Source organism: Elephantulus edwardii, unplaced genomic scaffold (genome assembly GCF_000299155.1).
Source record: "Elephantulus edwardii isolate Elephantulus edwardi_28Jun2011 unplaced genomic scaffold, EleEdw1.0 scaffold00284, whole genome shotgun sequence".
Classification (NCBI taxonomy): Eukaryota; Metazoa; Chordata; class Mammalia; order Macroscelidea; family Macroscelididae; genus Elephantulus; species Elephantulus edwardii.
This window is the reverse complement of record NW_006400034.1, coordinates 1,964,854-1,970,853: the sequence shown is the minus strand read 5'-3', so window position 1 is coordinate 1,970,853 and position 6,000 is coordinate 1,964,854.

The window sequence follows — 6,000 nt, the reverse complement described above, 5'->3', positions numbered from 1 at the left end:
CGGACACAATAAGATTGGCACAGGATAGAACAGGGTTTAGGGCTAGTGTTCATAGAGTTACTATGAGTCACAGGCAACTCGAAAACCCATAACAACAACAACAACAGCAACAATAATCCTCAAATGATGAAATACATCTTGAACTGTGAAAAAAAATTAGATGGCCAAAGCAAAATTGAAAACTATCAAAATATGATTAATACTTTGCAATATCAAATATATAAAACTACAGTAATATAACTTTTTTATATGGGTGTAATGATAGATATATTGGCAAAAGTAACGGAATTTAGAGACCAGAAATAAATCCATACAATTATTTTTATAAGTGTACTAAGTCCATTCAATGGGGGGGGGGAAGATAGTCTTTGGTGGCCTAGTGATAAGGATAAATGCTGTCAACGTGAAGGCAATGGTTCAAAGCTACCTGCTGCTCTATGTGATTTCCTGCCTTTGAAAATCCTGTAGTTGGAGGGTCATCTGTGGGTTGTTTCTGACTTAATACTACACAATAACAACATAACACACTTAGAACAACTTAGTTTTCGTATACATAAAATGAAACTTTATTTATATCATATATAAAGATCAACGCAAAATGGATCAAAGGTCTGACTGTAAGAATTAAAACCATTAAAGTCACAGAACTGGACATATAAGTAGTGTTTCAGGACTTGAAGATCTAATATTAAAGCAATATATTCTTAGATATGATACCACAAACAACACAAGACAAAATAGATAAATAGTACTTGGTCAAAAGTAAAAACTGTTCATGAACAGACTTTATCAACAAATAGACAGATCTGATGATGTAATGTGCCACTTATTATGCTCATAACTATAAAGTCAGGGGGTCAAATTAACCAGCCTCTCTGAGGTAGAAATATGCCTGTTTCATTCCTTAACAACTTACAGCTTCAGAACATAAAGAAGAGTCTTCATGGGGCAGAATCAACTAAAAATGGCAGTGGGCTTGTATTTGCTTTCACTTACATACCTTATAAAGGCTTAAGATTCATAATGAACAAACTGAAGGAATAAAAACCTCCCAAATTTAACAACAAAAAAATAAAAGAAAAAAAGTAAAATATGGGCAAACGGTTTCAACAGAAAATGGTCAATAGGATATGAAAGATGCTCAATATCATTATTAACTAACTTAATGCTGGCTGTTGTTGTTGTTAGGTGCGGTCAAGTCAAATATGACTCAAAATGACCCTGTGAACAAAAGAGCGGAACCTTCTCCTAACCTATGCCATATCACAATCTCTGACATTCATTATCAAGCGCATTGCTGCAGTCATGTGCCAGTATTCCTGGTTGAGGGTCTTTCTTGTTGAATCTCCATCTTCCTAACCATGACGTCTCTCATCAAGGTAAAGCCTATGCTAGCGATATGGCCAAAATGTGTGTGATGAAACTTTGTTATTTTTGCCTCCAAAGAGTACCCTGGCTGCACCTTCTCCAAGATATATCTGTTTGTTGTTTTGGTAGTCTATCGAATATTCAGTACTCTTCTTCAACACAATGTCTCAAGGACATCAATTCTCTTACTGTTGGTAAAGGCTGCAAATGGGAACAGATTGCCTCATTTTTTTCCCCTCACAGGGAAGCTGTTGGATTTATCAGGTAGCAGCCTAACAGACCACTGTACAGCCAGGGCTCCATTAGTCATTTGAGAAATGTAAATAAAAAAGACAATGTAAAATATTGCACCTCCATGCTGATGGAAATATAGATATAAATTTACCAAGGCTGCAAACTGCACTAGATGAGACTGCCAATCTTTCTCACAGAACAGCTGGTGGAATCAAGTTACCTGTCTTTGGATTGGTAGTGCAAATCCATCCCCCTAGGCCACCAGAAAGCTCCCTTACTTATGAATATAACATCTGTTATGACAAGAGATCATATGAGTAGATCACATGATCGTCTGATTCAAAATGCTCTATGCCAATCCATTTCAATGCCTAGTATGTCAATATATATGCTTTACATTTCTTCTTTAACAATCTCTAATTTTCCTACATTCATACTTCTCACATTCTGCATTCTAATCACTAGGGTCTGTTTGCATTTTTTCCTCTTCCTTTGTGCTTCCCAGTAAGAAAGCTCGGTCTCTGGTGCCATACCTGCTAGTCTAATCTAAGTATGCTCTGTTGTAACTAGGGTTTTTAAAGGCCTATTATTTTGGAAGTAGAGAACTAATCCTTCTCCCTAGTCTGTTGTAATTTGGGTGCTCAGCTTTAGAGTAATATTTGAGAGACAAGCATTTCACCCAAAAGAGCTGCTTTCCTTCAGTGTGTGTGTTGTACTTCCACTTTCACCCCACCCTGCCAGGGTCCAGCTCAATTGCCTTTCCTTGTCCCTCCAGCAGCTGCTAACCCCTGCCCCCAGGCAACTCTGGTTTAATGGCTCAGGCCTCCCACAACCTCTGTCCTCCCATTTCTTCTATATTCTCCTGGGTACTGGTGCTTTTGTAGCAGGTGCCATAGGGTGGTAGTCATATGGCTGTGAGGTGCCCATACAATGCGGCAATATCCATGCAATGGAACGGTGTCCATGCAGCCAGGTGGAAAGTCAAAAGGGACAAACTTGCTCAGCATTTCTTAAGCTGGAGGAATTGAAGAACAAATTGAAGCCTCAAGTTGCAATACTTAAGGATGCTGTGGGCAGAATGTTGAATGACCTAGGAAGCATCAAATGAAGATGGAAAGAGTACACAGTATCATATCAAAGAGAATTGACTGATACAGAAGAATTTCATGAAACAACATATGATCAAGAGCCTATGGTGATGAAAGAGGAAGTTCAATCTGCTATGAAAGAATAAGGAAAAACAAGGCACCGGGAATTGACAACATACCTGTTGAAGTGACATATTTCAACAGATGCTGTTAGATATAAAAAAAAGAACACGAGGGCGCAAGGGGGAGAAATAAAGAAAGGAACTGGTCCCAAGAAATGAACAGGCCTTTATTGCGCTGTCTCGGAGGGACGCCAAGTGACCCAGCAGTATGGCATGCAGACAGTATCCAATTGGTGTGTGGGCAGTTTGGGGCAGGGGTTTCCTTTTTATAAGGGTCCTGGGGAGGATTAAGATGGTATTTCTTGGGAATTTGATGTGTTAATTAAGTTACGCTTTAGCACTTTTTTTTCCAAGCTCAGACTCTTACCAGGATCCATTGTCTGGTCTGGTCCTTGATATGACCAGCTTAGATGTTATCAAGTTTCTCAGAGAGTGATCAAGCTTGGGGGTGGGGGGGCAACTGCCATATTCTTCCATCAGATGCTGTCCTGGACATGCTAAACAGGCTGTGCCAAGAATTCTAGAGGACAACCACATGGCCAACTCACTGGTATAGATACATACTCATTCCCATTTCAAAAAAAGGTGGCCCAACAGAGTATGGGAATTACTGAACAATATCATTAATTTCACATGCAAGCAAGATCCTGCTGAAAATTATCCTCAAATGACTGGAACAGCACATCAACTGAAAACTGCTAAAAATGAAGGTGGAGTTTAGAAGAGGCAGTAGTCCTAGGGATATTCCAGCCAATGTTAAATGGATCTTAGTTGAAAGCAGAGCATACCAGAGGAATATCGGTATGTGTTTCATTGACTAAGCAGAGGTATTTGACTGTGTGAAGCACAGGAATCTGTGACTAACTTTGAGAAGGAGGGGAATCCCGGAATACTTGATAATGCTGTAACGATAGTTACAGAAAGGCTTCAGGCCTTTGGTTTATAGGGTCGCTATGAGTTGTGTTCGACTTGATGGCAATCAATAACAACAACACATTAGTCTTAACCAGGCAAACTGGTTCTATCCTCTTTCCTTCCTCTTTTGCTTCCACAAATTTACTTATGCTTTACAAAGACTTTTCCAGACAAAAGTCAATGTATCAAGTCCCCTCCCGATTTATATTTTCAAAATCACCAGCTCCCTGAAGAAGAGTGAATGAGGGATAAAGGGTAAGGAAAATGTAAGGAAAATCTAATAGACAGCTTGATACTATTTTTTTAATCTAAATTTTACTTTATTTATAACATCTTACATGTTTTTAGTATACATTTTCTTTAGTCCAGAAGAAATTAATATTCTTGCCATCATCTTCACTGGTCCTCCCTAAAAGCTCCTATAAAAAGAATCTGTCTTTGTTTGCCTTCTCGCCATTTTGACCTTCTCTGCTGCCAGTGACTTCTCTCTCAGAACAAGCGATAAAGGCCTGTTCCTTTCCTTGCCAAGGTCCATGATGTTATTGTTGTTGCAGGGAAACAGTCACCACTCTACTCACTAAACGTCAAAAAAGGTAATTAATTTCAAGTAGAAAAAGAAAAACAAACTACATTGACTTAAAAGTGGGCACGTTGATCAGCGGACAGAGCAGCTCAATCCAAAACTACTCCTGATGAGCTTGCAGAAAGATACTTACAAACTGAAGATCCATTTACATCAAGATGATAAAAAGAGTTACTCATACATGTTTGCTTAGATGAGAAACCTTATTCTTCATCTTATCAGAGACCAGGATATTTATGTAACACAGAAAAGCATGATAGGTGTTACAGAAGGACATTAGAACCTGATGAAGCCATTTGGTGTAGGTTGGTAGCGCATAACAAATGTGAACAAAGTGGACCATAAACTTTGTTTTTCAGCACTGCTTTGCTTTTAAGATGTTAATGTTAAACTTGCATAATAAAGGAGCTTAGCTAGCAAGGTGGGTGAAACTCAGAATTGACAGCCTGGAGGTTTCTTTGAATTGGTGATTGGTCATAAGATTTCAGAATCAGCTCAATATTCAACTGTTTCTGGCAAAAATGCATGGCTCCTTTCCACTAAAGCAAGGAAGCAGTGATAGCGTGTTTACACAATGCAGCACTAAGCAGCGCTGAAAAACAAGAAGCTGTGGCACAGGACCCAACATGGATGAGTCTAGAGGGCTTTATGTTGAGTGAAATAAGTCAATCACAAAAGAACAAATACTATGGAAGACCACATCATAAAAAGCAATATAAAGACAAATGTTTACATACAGAGAGAATCAATCTAGTACTGCTACCAGGGAGGGAAATGGAGGAGGAGAAGAAAATTAATTGATAGGCAAAGAATGCTTACTGGGATAGTGAAAGGGAGGTTCATTTTGGACTTACGGGGGGGCCGGTTGTTTTTTTTTTTTTATTTATTTTTTTGACCAAATTGGCTTGACTTTTTGTTTGGAAATTGCCAACACCCAGTGTTCTTTATAAACTTCCACTCAAATTACAATAAAACTGCAAAACAAAAGAAATAAAATCTATAATGGTAAAAAAAATCAATCCATTGACTCCTGATCTCTGTTTCTAAGACTTGCATATTGCCTATTTTTTTTCTCTTCCTGTTCTTAATGTCCTTTCTTTTTCAAGCTTTTGAATAGTTTGAGTGTAACATCTCTTGGTGTATAGTTCTTTTTCTTTTTTTTTGGTGTAAAGTTTTTTTTTTAATTAATTTTAACGACCATTTACAGAGACTTTGAATTTCCATTCATTCACTGTTGCATTTTTCTCCCTTCTTACCTCTCTCCCCCCGCCCCCAGTTCACTTTTCTCTTTGAAAAATAGAAGAAAGGCTTTCATTGGTTTACAATCCCTCCCACACACACACCCCCAGTACACTTCACTACGCAACCTTCATTCTGGACTCTTGTGATAACCATAATATCCTATCATATATCTGTTTTAAATTATTCTCTCCCTCATCTGTTTCAATGCAGTATACATAATTTATACAATTGTTCTCAGTCTCACTCCAACCCTGATGTTAGCCCCATTCTACAACAGTGGAACTATGCAGCGTTTGTCCTTTCGTGACTGAGATATTTCACTCAGCATAATGCCTTCCAGGGTCACCCATTTTGAATAATATTGCAGGAGTTCCTTGTTTTTCAATGCAGCGTAGTATTCCATTGTGTGAATATACCACAGCTTCTCTATCCATTCGTTTGTTGATGG